Source organism: Miscanthus floridulus, chromosome 16 (assembly GCF_019320115.1).
Source record: "Miscanthus floridulus cultivar M001 chromosome 16, ASM1932011v1, whole genome shotgun sequence".
In the NCBI taxonomy this organism is placed as follows: Eukaryota; Viridiplantae; Streptophyta; class Magnoliopsida; order Poales; family Poaceae; genus Miscanthus; species Miscanthus floridulus.
In genome coordinates this window covers 90,123,487-90,141,863 of record NC_089595.1, presented here as the reverse complement: position 1 = coordinate 90,141,863, position 18,377 = coordinate 90,123,487, and the positions used below count along the sequence as shown (strand labels likewise).

General features: G+C 45.6%; 1 pseudogene; it reads right to left on the bottom strand.

The window, feature by feature from the left end:
- Nucleotides 1–21: 21 nt before the first annotated feature.
- Nucleotides 22–18,129, bottom strand: LOC136511007 (uncharacterized; annotated as a pseudogene).
- Between the last annotated feature and the right edge of the window lie 248 nt (nucleotides 18,130–18,377).

The window sequence follows — 18,377 nt, the reverse complement described above, 5'->3', positions numbered from 1 at the left end:
CCTCCCCTTTTCTTGCGTGGGCTAGTCTGAACATCTGTAACAAGAAACTTTAAACATGAGAAACAACTAGAATGGCAAGATATGATTTTGCTGAAGATATAACAAAAGACAAGGAATAATACCTTCATTGGCACATAAAAAATCCCCATTTGGTTCACAATCCAGATCTTCATCAATCTCCTCATTTGCATTCTCAACAGAATTTCTTGGTGGCCTTGGGCGCAAATTACGGGCTTCCATTTCAGCAGCAACTGTGTGAGTTCTCTGCAAGTAACACGGTGGTATAATTAAATACTTGTCATGAAATATGCAAACACTAACAACAAAGTTCTTTATAACCTTTTTCCTTGTCTTAGGTTGATCATTCTGCTCTTTTGTCATCCTAGGGATATTAAGAGATTGTAGCTTCGCATCAATAATTGCAATGTTTGCATTCCTCTGCTGTTCATACATGTTGAGAAGGGCACAAGTATTGTTTCTTCTAGAGCTTGCCATTTTTCCTCCAGAAAAATGCCAAACAAATCAGCAATCACTGGGAAACAAATAAATCATTAATTTTTGCAAGCAAGCATTAGGAAAATTATAGCAGCAATACAATTTAAACAATACTTTCTTTCTCGAACCATTTTTAGATTTTTTTATCAACAATTACACCATCTAGGTTAGTTCTAACAGAAGGGATAACCCCATTAATAATATCCACAGTCACGGTGCCACTTAGATCAATCACAGAAGGCATAACTTGTCCATTATCATTATCGGTATGTTCAATCTCCAAATTATCCAAGTTATATGAACCACTAGGTGTTGATTGAACAGCAGCAGCCCTGCTCAGTATCAACCTGATCAGGAACGTAGTATACTTGAAGTGCTTGTGAAGCTAGAATGAAAGGGTCATCTGATATCTTTTCAGCTTGTATTGAATAAATGCTTAAAGTTGACACTTGTGGCCCCAAATTGATCAGTTTTTACTCATTTATCCTGCACACGGTTATCAACCCAATCACACATGAAAAGCACCACATTTCCTTTGTGTTGGTAGTTCAGTTCAAGAATTTCCTTTATAACACCATAATAGATTTTCTTTCCTATTATAATCTGATCATTATTGCCCCTCTCAAAGTTTGCTGACTCTGCAACTACAACAACCCCACTATTCTGAATAGCTCTACCCTCATCATAGGATTTTGTGTGGAACTTCATTCCACTTATGGTATAGCTACTATATTTCTGTGTAGTCATCATTGGCCCCTTCGCCAATATCTTAATCTCATCTGTTGCTTCCTCACTCATCTCTTCCACCTATGATTATGACAAATTTCTATGAATCTAAATATGAAATACATCTGAAGTTACATTTGCTGAGTTTTCTTCTTACTTACATGCAACCTAAACCACTCATGAAATGATTCATGATGCATGCGGTTGATGTCTCGTTTACTTCGAAGACCAATTGAGGATAGGTAGTGAGCATGCTTGCTGTACATACCATTTTATCAGTTTAGAATGTCTTAAGTAATTGATCATGTGAAATGTAAAAATAATTTAGATGCCTTACTCCAAGTATGGTCCTATATCGTCAAAGTTGAATAAAACATATCTATGAGCTTGCAGCCATGTCTTGTGGTCTATACTCATTGTGCACTTTCCAGCCAATCCTCGACCAATGGTACGAAAGAAAGGAATTGTGCTACAATCTTCATGGGTTAGAACTTGATAGCCAACTTGTCGGTGCAGAAAGTGACCAACACGTAAATATTTGTAGTTTTGTCGTATGTTGTGATCGGAGGTGGCCTAGCACTCAATGACACAGGGTTTATACTAGTTCAGGCAACGTGCCCTACGTTTAGTTTGAGTTGGTCGGTGACTTTATTCCTGAGCCTAGGTGCTCAAAGTTTGCAGTGGGGTTACAAACGAGAAGGAGAAAGATAGGGTGTACAAGAGGTCCGGTCGGACTCTGGTTAGAGGGACCGAGAGTGACGGGAGCTCCGCTATGTGCTATGTGAACTTGATCAATCTGAATCAACTTATCTGTTGGGAGAGAGTGCATCCCCTTTTATAGATGAAGGGAATGGCCTTACAAGTGAGAGGGAAGAGAGTACGTATGCTACTAAGTCTTGTTGCCCACACCAGGTGGGTATAGGATGATGGTAGGCGCCCACAATACTGTTGAATGTTAGATGCACGTGGGAGATTGTGTTGTCTTCTTCAGGTATGGCAGACGTCAGTGCCTGCCATACTATTGATGCCAAGAGGCATACAGTGGGTTTTACCATGTTCACCTAGTATGGTAAATGCCGGCGCCCACAACACTGTCGATGCCTTAGAGGCACGTGGGGGGATCCTTACCGTATTTGTCAGGTATGGGAGTTGATGGCGCCCACAACACTGTAGGGGAAAACATCAGCGTCTACAACACTGCTTGGGTTCTATCATGTTAGGGAGGTCATAGGGTACTGTCCTGCAGGTGTATAGGGTACGGTCCTCAGTAGTGCGGTTGACTTGAGTGCGCTTGCCTTACTTTCTCCGTCTGTTTCTTGGTCCTTACTGAGCGGACGTCCCCAGTCGATTGGTCCTAGTCGGCTCTGATTGCGCTAGTCGAAGAGGAGCTATAAGCAGGGATTCGACACATTCCCTGTTGAAGAAGCAGGTCAAAGTCGAAAGTGGTGTTGGGCCTAGGCGTTCCGGTCAGGAGAGGCCGTCCTGAAGGTAGGGCTAGAGACCGAAGCGAGCGCTCCTGGTCGAAGAGGTGGGCCGGAGTCAAAAGCGGAGCCGTTCCTCCTCGGCCAGGCCTTCCGGTCGAAGATTGGATCAGTCCTTCTAGGCCAATCAGTCTAGGTATTTGGGCCAGCCCATGAGTTGCGTGTTGCTCGCAATATTATCTGTTGGGCCGAGCCTTTATTGGGAAGCCGATCCATGAGGGACCTCGGGTTTATGAACTCGACAGGAGCCCCTGAGCCCTCGGGCGAATTTGGCTAGAATTATTTGGGGGATTTTTGTCTCGACGGCGGATGCGTGCGAGCAGGACCCGTGGGTATAGCCTCTGAGTCCTCGAGCGATTCGGGCAGAATTGTCTAGGGGGTTTTTCGTGTTGCCAGCGGGGGAAGTTTTGGTTTTGTCAGCGGTTGAGCGTGACCGCACCCGTGGGTGTAGCCCTCGAGCCTCTGGGCTGATTTGGGCCAAATCGCTTAGGGGGTTTTGTCAGTGGGCATGTGTGCGTGTGTGTTTTAGTCGAGATGGAGTCATCAACCAAGGTGTCATTGCGCAGCCAAGGCAGTTAGTTTAGGGATCAGGGGAGAACGGAGCTCATGGATCCTGGCGTCGGTGCAGCCCGTGCAGCCGAGGCAGTTAGTTTAGGGATCGGGTGAGACGGAGCTCGTGGATCCTGGCGTCGGTGTAGCCCACGTAGCCAAGGCAGTTAGTTTAGGGACTAGGCAAGACAGAGCTTGTGGATCCTGGCATCGGTGTAGCCCGCACAGCCGAGGCTGTTAGTTTAGGGATCAGGTTAGACAGAGCTCGTGGATCCTAGCGTCGGTGCAGCCCGCGCAGCCAAGGTAGTTAGTTTAGGGATCGGGCGAGACGGTGCTCACGGATCCTAGCGTCGGTGCAGCCCGCATAGCCAAGGCAGTCAGTTTAGGGATCGAGCGAGATGGTGCTCACAGATCCTGGTGTCGGTGTAGCCCGTGCACCCAAGGCAGTTAGTTTTAGGATCGAGCGAGATGGTGCTCGCGAATCCTGGCGTCGGTGCAGCCTGCGTAGCTGAGGTAGTTAGTTTAGGGATTGGGCAAGACGGTGCTTGTGGATCCTAGCGTCAGTGTAGCCCATGCAGCCAAGGTAGTTTTAGGTGTCTTGAGCCCCTAAGCCCCGTTGGGTTTGGTAGGGGTTGGTTTGAGTTTTGTGCATTACCCCGTTCTCGGTTTCTCACAATCGGAGGGGCTGAGCTTTGTCGCTTGCCTCAATCGCTTGGGCTTGAGTGACGCGCTCGGTGAGCTCGCTAACGGGTATGATCGAGTGGAATCCAGGGTCCGTCGTTCATGATGGGATCGGCAGATGCCTGGGTCATTCCAGAGACTGACCCAGGGGGCCCACTGGCCTCCCCTAGATGGAGATTCGATGGGTTTGGTAGAGGTTTAGGTTGAACAAGAAGATTGAGATGACCCTGTCTGCTTCGGGGCAGACTAGGCGAGCGCCACACGAGGCTCGTCTATGTTTTCTCCCCTAGCTCTGTTTGATGCGAGGCGGCCTTGAGCCCTTCATGGGCTGGCCTTTGAACCCTAGTCAGTCGTTGCTTATGTTGAATAAGGCAACTACCACTTCATGACGCAATAGGAGCATTGTGATGCATTTAGCCACATGTGCAATGCTTTAGTTCCCGAGCCCCTGGGCGATTCAGGCCCGAATTGTTCAGGGGGCACAGGCGTATAGAATGAATGCGTGTATGGATGTATGAATGATTATATATAAAGAAATAGTGGGGTTAGGTAATTTACCTTGATTACTCGAGTGACGGGGTTTGAAGAGCTTCAATCAGAAATGTCTGACCGGGATCCATGCTCGTCGTTTGTGATGGAGTCTACATGGCCCACATGGGGCATCCCTTTCCTCCTTACCTGTCTCTCGGCATTTTCTAGAGCCATTCGATTTAACTTTAGGGAGCCCGATGGTCTCTCTTGGGCGGAGATCCCGTAGTTGGGTCTTTCCAAGTCCCGCCTAGGAAGGTAGAGGGCCGCTTGCGTGTGGTGGCGCTTTGGTTCTTGCACCCAGTGTGCGGTAGTGGTGGGCCATACCCAGGCCATGTCTCGTCTGACCAGGACATCGTTCCGTCGAATCAGTGTGCATCCCATCGGTCAGGGCGCGTCCCATCGTTTCCCATCCGCATTGAATGGGGGAAGGGAGAGAGTTTTTTCGCTCTGATCCTTTGCCCTTCTTTAGCTAGTCATGTTTCCTCCTTAAATAGGGGAAGGGAGAGGGCTTCCCATCGCAGTCCTTTACCTATTCTCCAACTATTGCCTTTCCTCCTTCTTCCTCCTCACCGAGAGTGCCTGTATGCTGCAACGGTTCTGAAGTGAGAGAGAGGGTAAGCTAGGGGGAGGACTCACTAGATCCCTTTGTGAATCTAGAGCGCAATGTCGAGCTAGAGGCTACCCAAGGCGGTGCTGGCCGTCTCTACCTAAGAAGGGGCGACTTTCGCCGGAGGAGGTGGCGCATTGGATTCATCTAGTGAGGCCTTTTTCGGGATGGAGCCACGCGTGGACTCTTTCTAGTGGATCTTCATTGAGTGAGCTTTGTCAGAGGGGAAGTTGCCTAGGATTGTGCTGGTGGAAGGTTCCATGCCTACAACTACTCAGGTTGGCCAGTTCATAAAGTTTGATGAGATATCTTCTAGCCACAGTGGCCATACCTCAGCCGGCAGCATCCCTACCTAGGAGCTACCTCGACTGCATGAGAAGGTCAGGGGCTCCATGCACTTTTGTTGAGCATCTATGGGTGCGACGCCCTTGAGGTACCCATTGCGCTCGCCGAAGTCAAGGGAGCGGAACCGAGCAGGGGTCCTTGAGGTACCCATTGCGTTCACCGGAGTCGAGGGAGTGGAACTAGGCAGGGCCCATGGCTTCTCCTTTGGCATCAGCTGATGCCGCTGAGCGGCCACTAGTAGTATTTAGAGTAGAAGTAGTCAACAAATGTAATCATTAAGTTTGGGGGAGCCCCCCATGTGAATAGTTTTTTATATCAATGAATACATCAGTTCTGTTTTTGTGATTGAATCACTATCCTTTCTTTATTTTTTATCCTAGCATAGCTTTGTTTTTATCCTTTCTTTTTTGCACCTGCCCATTCGTTCCATAGGCTATAGCTTTTAAGAACCTAGGCATGGCCCGTGGGGCTCAGCTACTCGTAACCATAGGTCATGGCGGGGTGCGTTTGGTTGGGAGTAAGAACAAAGTTACGTAGGGTAATTAAAGGAATGGAATGCCCTTTTGTTTCAGGTAAAACGTTTTTACCATGTGATAGTAAAAAAGAAAGATAGTATTTAGGATTGTACCCTCATGGAGCCCCTGAGCAACCTAGGCTGAAAATGTTAGGGCTAGGGTGTTTTACAGGAGCAAGTGTTTGACTAGAAAGCGGTAAGACCAAAATTTAGGGGGAAAACGATGTAGCTATTCAATGTTCCAAGTGTTGGTGAGAATGTTGCCATTGTTGTCCTCTAGTCAGTAGGTGCCTAGTCAGATCACTTCAGTTACTATATAGGGTCCTTCCTATGGTGGAGAGAGCTTGTGTTTTTCCTTCGTTGATTGGGTCCTCCGGAGCATGAGATCACCGACTTCGAGCATCCTCCCCTGATCTTCCTTTCGTGGTACCTATAGAGAGTTTGTTGGTAGCGAGTGGAGCGGATGACAGTCGTCTCGTGGGCCTCCTCAAGTAGGTCGACTATGTCTTGCTGAGCCCCCGTGGCTCAGTCATGATCGAAAGCCTTCACTCTTGGGGCGCCATGGTCATGGTCGGAGGGCAGCACTGCTTCAGCTCCGTAGGCCAAGAAGAAGGGTGTGAACCCTATGGATTGGTTTGGGGGCATTCTTAGGCTCTAGAGGATCGCTGGGACCTCTACAACCCATCGCCCGGCGTACTTGTTGAGTCGGTTGAAGATGCGTGGCTTAAGTCCTTGGAGGACCATGCCATTGGCACACTCGACCTGACCGTTAGTACATGGGTGTCCAACTGAGGCCTAGTCAATTCTGATGTCATATCCATCACTTGAAATCTAGGAACTTCTTCTCAGGTAAAGTTAGTCCCATGGTCAGTGATGATATAGTTAGGAACACCAAACCGGTAGATGATGTCGAGGAAGAATTTGACCACCTCTTCCGAGCGGATGTTGGTGATGGGCTTAGCCTCTATCCACTTGGTGAACTTGTCGACTACTATGAGTAGGTGAGTAAAGCTGCTCAGGACCCTTTTTGAGGGGTCCTACCATGTCGAGGCCCTAGACCATGAATGGCTAGGTGATGGGGACGGTTTGAAGCTCCTGTGCCAGCAAATGAGTTTGCCGAGCATATAATTGGCATCCCTCACACCTATGGATGACAGTCCTCTGCATTTTGTAGTGTGGTGGGCTAGTAAAAACCTTGGCGAAAGGCTTTTCCAACCAGCGACCTCAGGGCCATATGATGTCCGCAGATCCTAACATGGACCTCGAGGAGCTAGCTGCTTCCCCTAGTTGGTGTGGATGCACTTCATGAGTACCCCCGATGGATTCCATTTGTAGAGTTTGTCACTGAGCACGATGAAGGTCTTGGTACGTCGAGCGATCCATTGGGCTTCAGTCCTTTCGGGTGGGAGAACCTCCTCGAGGAGGTAAGCAAGTAGCGGTGCTCGCCAGTCGGTTTGATCGAGTGCTAATACGGTGGCGTCAGTGGGTGATGTCGTCATAGAGGCACTAGGGTTGGAGCCCCCGAGCGCCGGCTTGGCATCGGGGTGTGTCTGGATCGGACCTTCCATGATGCGGGTAGATGACATGTGGAGATCATTGATGAAGATCCCGGTCGAAGATGGATCTTGCCTGGTGGCCAATTTTTTGAAGAAATTGACGGCATCATTGTCCTTTCGGGGGACATGATGCAACCTGATTCCCTAGAATTTGTCCTCGAGCTTGCACACCTCTTGGCAGTATGCTACCATGAGGGGGCTTTTGTAGGAGGACTCCTTCATGACTTGATCGACGACCAGCTCTGAGTCATTGCGAACGTAGAGTCACGTAGCACCAAGTTCGATGGTGATGCATAGTCCATTGATGAGGGCCTCGTACTCCATGGCATTGTTTAAGGCTAAAAAGTGGAGGCGAATGGCATAGCAGAGCCTACTCCTATCTAGGGGAGATCATAACCACTCTAGCCCCTGAGTCGAGCGCCATGATAGACCCATCGAAGTACATTGTCCAGTACTCGTGGGTGACGTCTAGGGTCGGATAGCTGGACCTCCATCCATTCGACAACAAAATCTGCGAGACCTTGAGACTTAATGGTAGTACGGGGGATATACTTGATGTCGTGGCCCATGAGTTCGAGTGCCCACTTGGAGATCCAGTCCCATGGCATCGCGGTTGTGGACGATGTCTCCTGAGCGGGTATGAAGTGATGATCGTGACTTTGTGGTCGGTGAAGTAGTGCAGGAGCTTCCAGGTCACCATCAACACGACGTACATGAGTTTCTACACCTAGGGGTACCAAACCTTGGGGTCGGTGAGTACTTCATCGATGAAGTACAGTGGCCACTAGACCTTAAGGTGGTGTCCCGACATCTCCCTTTCGACGACCAGGGCGGTGCTTACCACATGGTTGCTGACCGCGACATAGAGGAGGAGGGGTTCTCCCCGTTTAGGAGCGACAAGGATTGGGGTCAATGTCAGGGACTGCTTTGAGGCTCTCCAGAGCTTACTGAGCTTCCTCAGTGCTAGGCAAAGGCATCCATCTTTTTGAGGAGCTTGTAGAGTGGCATCCCCCATTCGCCCAGCCGAGAGATGAATCGGCTCAGGGCAGCCTAGACAGCCGGTGAGCCTTTGCACACCCTTAACATTGCGTATAGGGCCCATGTTGGAGATGGCCAGTGATCTTTTCAGGGTTGGCCTTGATATCATGCTCAGACACGATATATCCTAGCAGCTTCCCCTTTGGAACCCCAAAAACATATTTCTCAGGATTCTGTTTACACCAGAATTTGGAAGGAGGATCTCAGAAGCTCGAGAGCTCCCAAAATCATGTCAGCAAGGAATCAATTGCATGCAGATCGAAACCAGCTGATTCGGATGTAGCACTAGAATCGGCTTTCTTCAAATAGCGCCAGTAGATAACAACAGAGGCTATGATTGCCGCTAGGACGAGACATGCTAGACTCTACAAAAAGGGAAAGATTAGAGTCCAAGTTATCTTAAATTAGGAATATTTTCATTATGCCAAAGATTAGTATTGAGTCATACTCGAATATGGTTCGTTTTAGGCTCCGGGTATAAATACTAAACCCCGGCTATTGTAAAAGGACAACAATCAATCAAATACAAGTTAATTACTTTTTTCGGCTCCGGCCACCCCTTAGGAAGTAGGAGTAGAGTAGATCTCGGCTGAGTTCTTCAGCGAGTACGGCTGCATTGATCCGGTCGACCTCCACTGCTTGTCTGTAAGTACCAGTCATGGTTTATACCTCTGTTCGTATGGCTGTATCGATCCGGTCGATCCCCACTATGACTCTAGTATAGGCTAGTTATCGACTCTTGTCTAATTCAAGTATGTCCTGTGTGATTCTGCCTCACACCCCACTGCTTGAATTAGATCAAGGTCAAGTTATCGGCTCTACATTAGTATGGCAGTCTTTGGTAGATTCATTAAGTTACCGATATTGCTTATCGCTTTCATCGTTTGTTTAATTACAGTAATATCACTTTGCCCGATTGAGATTGATCTGGATCGGCCTTATATCTTGTTTAACTCATCATTTTCTAATTTAAAGTTAATCTAATCTACACCTTAAATGATGAATTATGCTTTTATCGGCTGTTTTACATCAATCTTAATCAGTGCATAGCATGCGGTTAAGGCATGTCCGATCTCGAGTAGATCTATTGGTTAATGAAAACCGTTCCATGGCCTGTCATCATGGCCTATGGGATTTTGCCTCTCACCCCACTGTTGGCACCATGGAGTGGGGATCGTTAGTTGGTAGACCCATTCCTGAGGAGGCATGACCTTAACTGTGTGCTATGCCTGAATCAGGCTGTTTAGCCGATATCAAGTGCTTTCAGAAACAGTTCACATTACGAGATCATTGAAGTAGAGATAAGTTGAAAGATATGTTAGCCCCATGATCTTATTATTGTATTACGGCCTGCATGATTCTGCCTCATGCCCCACTGATATTAGTAATGAGTTAGGGTCGTCGAGTCTATTGTTGTTACTACGGCCTGTATGATTCTGCCTCATGCCCCACTAGTCATGGCGATGGATGAGATCTAACATGTTCATTAGATTATCTTTATTAAATGGTTAAGTGGTATTGAATTGTCTCTTTATATAAAAAGGAGTTCGGTTACTTGTAATCATTGGCTCAGTATAAACCGATCATCATTGATATCTTATTGCCATTGATTAATATTTGCTTAAATAATATTTATCCTTAATGATAACCGATTCTTCTTATACGAACCCATGAGCTTTAATCGATTTATTCTTATGAATATGCTGGAATCGACTATTTAGTTGATCTCCTCTCATATCAGCTCTCAGAGCCGCACATTCAGAACTGTCTAGCAACATCGGCATGTTCTGCCCTTAATTACTGATGAGCTTTCTCTCCTTGTCAATTACAGGGTCAAATTGACTGGCACAGTCTCGGGAGGAATTGCGTAGGATTGACCACCCTTGCGCTGAAGCTAGGCGGATCTGCTCCATCGAGCAGACCCTTCTGGATTGCTGCATGTGTCCTCGGCATGGAGATGAAAATTTTGTGTCGACACACGTTTCTGGCATGCCCGATGGGACCCAACAATCGTCATGGTGGCTCACAACAACGACAACATCCTTATGGTACATTATGAAGACCTACCTGATGAAGATAAGGATACCATCAGCAAAGCTACAGAAGAATTTTAGAAGAAGTGTTTGTTGTTCTACACCAAAACACGTGACAGCACAATTATTCAGAAATTTCACTATCAAGAGTTCTACTACATGGGCAGACAGATACAGTCGAAGCTGAAGATAGGTGTTTCTTTACGGAGGCCATAGACAAATCTATTCATGATGCCATATCAAGCCGCAATGAAGCTTTCATTGACGCATTTCACAACACCATGAAAGAGGCGATTCATGGAATTCCAATTGGTCAGGTTGGATTGACTTGTTACAACATTCTAGATCCGTCAACTCAAGGGACTAATCAAGTTAGTTCTAGCCATCAAGAAGCAGCACCAGCTGATAATGGTGACGTCCAGACACTTCAAGGTTCATCTAAATAAACTCCAGATACTACTATGAATCAGATACAGTACAATCCTGGACCGTCAATATAGCATGTGCAACAGCCTGGCGGGGCAATGTCAGAATCAGGTTATCAATTTTAGCACATCAGGCCACATACCGTCGTCGGCTCAAAAAATAGCACCATCGATTCAAAGGATCCATAGAGATATAGATCCTTATGTCTATAATCAGAGACTTCAAGCAGCGAGCCAGCAAAGGACCCAATAGATTGAGATTCCACAAGGCTATCACTATGGCACAGATTATAACACCCTCCATATGATGTCCAAATCTAGGATATCAAGGCACGTGGGATTTCAATCCACAAATGGGTCAGCAAGTACTGAGAAACTCAAATCCGCAAGCTGACTGAGTTGCTGCTGAAGGTGACTGAGATGATGAAGAATCAGTTCAGTCTAAAGCCAAAGGGGCTGACCTTTTCTTACAAACACCCATATCTAGAATGGTATTATTTGGTCGCTCTTTCTACAAATTACAGGCTCCCAGAGTTCGCCAAGTTCAACGGTCAAGACAGTACAAGCACAATAGAACATGTCAGTCGGTATCTTACACAATTGGGTGAAGTGTCAGTTGAGGATGCCCATCGAGTTCGTTTCTTCTCCTTATCCCTATTAGGGCCAGCCTTCACTTGGTTTCGTCACTACCAGTCAACTCTATTGCTAATTGGGCTGACCTAGAAAAGAAGTTTCATACATATTTTTACACTAGGACTAGAGAAAATAAGATAACTAATTTGACAACCATGAGATAGAGGACTAATAAATCGGGCATTGAGTTTCTTCAAAGATTCTGAGAGACTAGGAACTTGTGCTTCTCATTGAACTTGGCCGATGATTAGCTAGCTGTTTTAGCTATCCAAGGAATGTTACCAATGTAGAAAGAAAAGCTGCTAGGACAAGAATTTGGCAACTTGGGTCAATTGGCTCAACGAGTAGCAGCGCTCAATAGCCAATTCCTAGAGTATGCGCAGAGATACCTGATTCCAGAAGAGTACCACCATAGCCGAAGCTTACGATCCATACTCAGCAGATGATAGCTATGAAGATGAAGAAGAGGAGGTTGCTGTAGCTGAATGGAATTGGGGCAAGAAGACAGTAATGGTGCCAAATCCTTAGGGAAGAGGAGTCGAGGAGAGCTATGACTTTGATGTCACAAAATCAGACAAGCTCTTTGACTTCTTACTTGAGAAGGGCCAGATCAAATTGCCGGACAATCATGTTATGTTCCCCCCTGAACTATTGAAGAATAAGAAGTTCTACAAGTTTCATAATGCTACTTCTCAATCCACCAATGAATGCAGAATTTTCCGGCAGCATATACAGAGGGCTATTCAGCAAGGAAGGCTCAAGTTTGATACACCTCGGAAGATGAAGGTGGATGATAATCCTTTCCCAGGAGATCAAAATATGGTTGATGTTGGGCTATTTAAAGGAAAAACTAAGGTCCTAACATCGGCCATATCGAGAGAAGCTGGAACAGTTGATCCCAAGATGCAAATATTGGCTGATGAATACAGAGAGATTAGAAAATGTCATAATCAGTAGAGGAGCCAATATGAATAGGGGAAACTGTCAAAGGATGGAGCGACAAAGCCGCGAGTCACATCTTGGATCATATTAAACAAGTGGCAGCGGTAGAGGAAAAAAGATTATCAACGATGATTAGAGGATCAAGAATACTAGCGTCAACTGGAAGAAGAGAGGTATGAAAGGAAGCGAGCCGAATCACACTGGAATTGTACTTTCTTCAGATACCAGCTGGAACGAAGGTTTGAAATTGCCTACCAGACATAACTGTCTAGAATGCAGCAATCAATATTGGAAGTTTAGGCAATCTCAAGTCAACCGCCAGTCTATCCATGCCTAGGATGCATATCATCATAATAACATGGATCAGTACTTAAAAAATAAAAGTATTCATGATCGACTAGGAAAAAGAGTTGTTGACCAAGACTGGGCTGATCATGAAGAAGGAAGCAACTAGAGGGAACATGTTTGGTAGGAAGGCTAATGGTGCCCTAGAGGTTTAACAAGAAGCCAGAAAAGAAGAGTCAATGCCTAAGGAATAAGGAGATGGAATAGGCTCAAGCCATCTGGTAAAACTCAAGTGTGGCGTACCAAGCAAATAGCTGATAAGAAAGAATCATCGGCTAATATCCAAATGACTTTTCTGTTGCCATCAGAATTTAGAGCTCCAGACAGATCAGGAAGTTTGCTCAGACTTCAATGAATCAGAGTATGAAGAGATGGTTGCCAAGTTGATGGGTACACACCAAGTGATATTTGATAAGTCAATCAAACATCGACACTTGAAGGCTTTATACATGAAAGGTTTTGTTGATGGGAAGCCGATGAACAAAATGTTAGTGGACGGAGGTGCTTCTATCAATCTTATGCCTTACACTACTTTTTGTAAGCTTGGCAAGGGACCAAGAGATTTGCTTGAGACCGACATGATGCTTAGAGACTTCAGAGGGAATACATCTAAGACCCGAGGGGCAATAAACATCGAGTTGATAATCGGGAGTAAAACTCTGCTCACCACGTTCTTTGTCATCGATGGAAAAGGCTCATATATTTTACTCCTCGGTCGTAACTAGATTCACACAAACTGTTGCATGCCATCAACCATGCATCAATGTTTGATTCAATGGCATGGGGATGATGTCGAGATGGTTCGCGCTGATGAGTCTATGAGCATCGCAACAAGCCGATCCAGTGTTTTGGGAATTAGGAGACTTCAAATGCCTTTCTGGCAAAACATGGGAAGGAGGCTTCATCGGGATTAATAATGAAGGCCAACAGCCGGTTCAAGCAATCGGCTCTAAAAGTTTGTTTTAATCAATAATCGTGGTGTCGCATCGGCCATTGAGTTATGGAAAAATAAACATTGAGTCTTGGAAATGGGTTTGGGCCGACGTATGTGAATGCTGAATCAAAGTGTAGGGGAACCGGTCGTACGGTGTTTATGGTGTGGACAATAAGGTCCCTCTAGATAATCGGTGAGAGATAGTAAATAGAGTGTAAATAACGGTATGTACATTACTCACAGCCGGGTTTGAGCAGAGAGTTTGCTCGAATGAAGCGTAGGTGCCTCATCGTTGAAGTCATCATGCGTCCCAAAGCCGATGGAGAGCGCACCTCCGACTGGGCAGCCAGAACGAGTGCCTCCTCACAGAGGTGTAGTATGCCGAACCAGTCGGCGACGAAGTCTAGGCTTCCAAAGAGGAAGGCCTGGGACAGCTTCGAAGACGGGTGGAACCCACATCCCAATGGGGGAAGTGCAGGGAAACTCTAGTGAGCCGAAGCGAAGTCGTATCGCTTGAGCCTACCATGGCGAAGGTGGCTAGAAAAATGGGCCATCCGATGACCAAAGGGTGTTGAACGTACTAGCGTCTTCCCCACAGGCGGCGCCAACTATCGGTGCAGAAAGTGACGAACACATAAATATATGTAGTTTTGCCATACATTGTGATCAAAGGTGGCCTAACACTCAATGACACAGGGTTTATACTGGTTCAGGCAATGTGCTCTACATCCAGTTTGAGTCAGGTCGGTGACTTTATTCCTGAAGTCCCAGGTGCTCGAAGTTTCAGTGGGGTTACAAACGAGAAGGAGAAAGATGGGGTGTACAAGAGGTCCGGTCAAACTCTGGTCAGAGGGGCCGAGAGTGACGGGAGATCTGCTATGTGCTATGTGAACTTGATCGATCTGAATCAACTTATCTGTTGGGAGAGAGCTCATCCCCTTTTATAGATGAAGGGGATGGCCTTACAAGTGAGAGGGAAGAGAGTACGTATGCTACTAAGGCTTGTTGCCCACACCGGTGGGTACAGGATGATGGTAGGCGCCCACAATACTGTTGAATGTTAAATGCACTGTGGGAGGTTGTGTTGTCTTCTTCAGGTATGGCAGACGTCGGTGCCTGCCATACTGTTGATGCCAAGAGGCATACATGGGGTTTTACCATGTTCGCCTGGTACGGTAAATGCCGACACCCACAACACTATCAATGCCTCAGAAGCACGTGGGGGAGCCTTACCGTATTTGTCTGGTATGGGAGTTGATAGGGCCCTACAACACTGTAGGGGAAAATAGTCGATGCCTACAACTACTGCTTGGGTTCTGTCATGTCAGGGAGGTCGCAGGGTACTGTCCTGTAGGTGTACAGGGTACGGTCCTCGATAGTGCGGTTGACTTGAGTGTGCTGTCTTACTTTCTCTATCTATTTCCTGGTCCTTACCGAGCGAGTGTCCCTGATCGGTTGGTCCCAGTCGGCTCTGATTGCGCTAGTCGGAGAGGAGCTGTAAGCCGGGGTTCGGTGTATTTCTGGTTGGAGAAGCGGGTCGGAGTCAGGAAGTGGTGTTAGGCCAGGCCTTTCGGTCGGAGAAGCCATCCGGAGGCGGGCTAGAGACCGAAGCGAGCTGCTTCTGTCGGAGAGGTGGGCCGGAGTACAGAAGTGGGCGCCGTTCCTCCTCGGCCAGGCCTTCCGATCGGAGATTGGATCATCCTTCTGGCCTATCGTCTAGGTATTTGGGCCAGCCCATGAGTTGCGTGTTGCTTACAACGTTGTCTGTTGGTCCGAGCCTTTGTTGGGATGCCGGTCCATGAGGGACCCTAGGTTTATGAACCCAACACAATTTGAGTTGCACCATGTAGATAGTGAGCACAAAGTGTAAGGCACTCAGTGAACATAGACCACTCCATAATTGATCCCTCAGGGTGACTTTTTGTATGAACATATGCCTTTAATCTCATTAGATATCTATATGCAAAAATAAAAGGCAAAGCAAACTGATAATGTTATAAAACATTAGCTACGAAATTATGTTAACTATGTTACAGTATTTATATGACCAAGAAAATTACCTCTCTACTGGCCACATGCTACGAAAATGGATAGGACCAGCTATTCTTGCTTGAGCAGGAAGATGTACCATCAAGTGTACCATAATATCAAAAAATGATGGAGTGAATATAGCCTCAAGAAGGCTCATGGTTTCAGCTATATCAGCCTCTGGACTATCCATATCACTTCTTCGAATGACAGGTGAGCAAAGCTTCTTGAAAAAATTACTTATACGAATCGCTCCTGCACTAATCATTTCAGGCAATATTTTTCTCACAGCAAGGGGCTGCAAGTGTTGAAGAATAATATGGCACTCATGACTCTTTAGCCCAAATATTTTTTTCTCATTAACATGGATGTTGTGTCGTATATCAGATGCATAACCATTAGGAAACTTGACCCCTTTTAGTATTTGACAAAATAATTTCTTCTCATCGAGACTCATTGTGTATGGTTCAGGTGGTAAATAAAATTGGTCATCAACTTCAACAGGGTGAAGATCTAGACGAGAATTCAAATTGTCCTTGGACTTTTCAGTGGTGCCCAGGAATGTGTTAATTAAGCTTTCACTCATATTTTTTCCTATGTGCATGACATCAAAATTATGTCGCAGCATCAAATCTTTCCAATATGGAAGTTTGAACCTAATAGATCTCCTTTTGAAAATTACTAAGGGCTCCTCTTCCTTCTGTCTTTTTCTTGTTGGTTGCTTCCTAGATGGATCCTTGCCAAAACTTGTACTAAGATCCTTAGTGCAGTCCAAAATTTGCTCCCCAGAAAGTGGTGTAGGTGCTGGCCTAAACTCAGTTTTACCACCAAATTTATCAGCATCAAACCTAAATGGGTGGTTTTCATCCAAGAATCTACGATGATCCATATAGCAAGTCTTCGTACCATTACGAAGTCTAAGTGAACATGTAAATTGGTGGCAATCAGGACATCCTGCTTCACCAGATGTGGTAGACCCAGGCACATAACCTAAACCTAGGAAATCTGAAATAGTCCACAACACCGCCGCCCTCAACTTGAAGAACTCGCCCCTTGAAGCATCATAGGTTCTAACTCCATTTTCAAACATATCTAACAAATCATAAATAAGTGGCTGTAAAAAGACATCCATATCACTACCCTGGGCCACGTTTACCGGGAATGAGCAAAGAAAGGATGAAATTTGACTGCTTCATGCACATGGAAGGTGGGAAATTGAGTGGAATACAAATACCAGGCCAAACCTATAGCTAACCTTGTTCATTCTAAATGGATTAAACCCATCCGTGGCAAATGCTAGACGGATATTTCGACTATCTGTAGAAAATTCTAGATGCTTCTCATCAAAGTCCTGTCATAGAGGTGAATCTGCAGGATGCCTTAGTAGACCATCCTTTTTTCGGTCCTCATCATGCCATCTTGTTAGACTTCCTGTTTTAGAGGATAAAAATAACCTTTGGAGTGTTTTCTTTATAGGAAAGTAGCGGAGAACCTTCCTAGGAACCTTATACACATGTCTCCCATCTAGACTCTTCCTATCTGATTTCCATCGAGAAACCTCACATTTTGGACACTCATTTAAATCCACATTCTCTTTCCAGTAGAGAACACAATCGTTTGGACAAGCATGAATACTATTGTAACCAACTCCAATGGATTTCACCAATTTCTTAGCTTCATGAAAGTTTCTAGGTAGATTTGAACCCTCAGGGAGTGCATCATTAAGTAGATCTAGTAGTAGGTTCATAGATCTATCAGACCATCCTCCAAGGAGTTTGATGTGGAGCAATCTAATTAGGAACCTTAGCTATGTATATTTCTTGCAATTTGGGTATAGCTCTTTGCTATTTTCTGCTACTAACTTTTTAAGGGCAACTAGTTCAGGACAAGTCTCCAAAGTTGAACTATTGTCTTCAAAATCTCCTCTATCATCTAGACCAGCAGGTAAGTCTCTAAGCAAATCAGATATTTCATCATCCTCACTAGAATCCTCTATGACCTCAGCAGCATCACAATTCCCATAATTCATAGAAGAGCTAGCTTCTCCATGTAAGTTCCATGTTCTATACCCTTTTAGAAACCCATCACATATCAAGTGCTCACGGACTTCACTTGCCTCTTTCCAAAATGAGTTTACACACTTTCTACAAGGGCATAATATCTTGCTACCTACTGCAGAATTACTAAAAGCAAAAGCTAAGAAACCGTTCACTCCTTGCAAATATGTCTTGGTATGCCTATGTGAAAGTTTTAGGTTAAATACCATTTGACATGTATATATAACTTTCAATATTTGTAAAGTAATTGGTTTTTACCTAGTATTATCATCAATCCATGTTTTATCCATGTTCAACCTTCACACAACCAGATTTCAATATGAAATAAAAACATATCATAAGCACTGAAATAGTCGCATACTTCCACAACATCAAAAAAGAGATCAACAACTAGGGAAACAGAAACCTACCGATACAAACAAGTAGAGCTGCTGCCAAGAGCACGTTCAAATGCCTT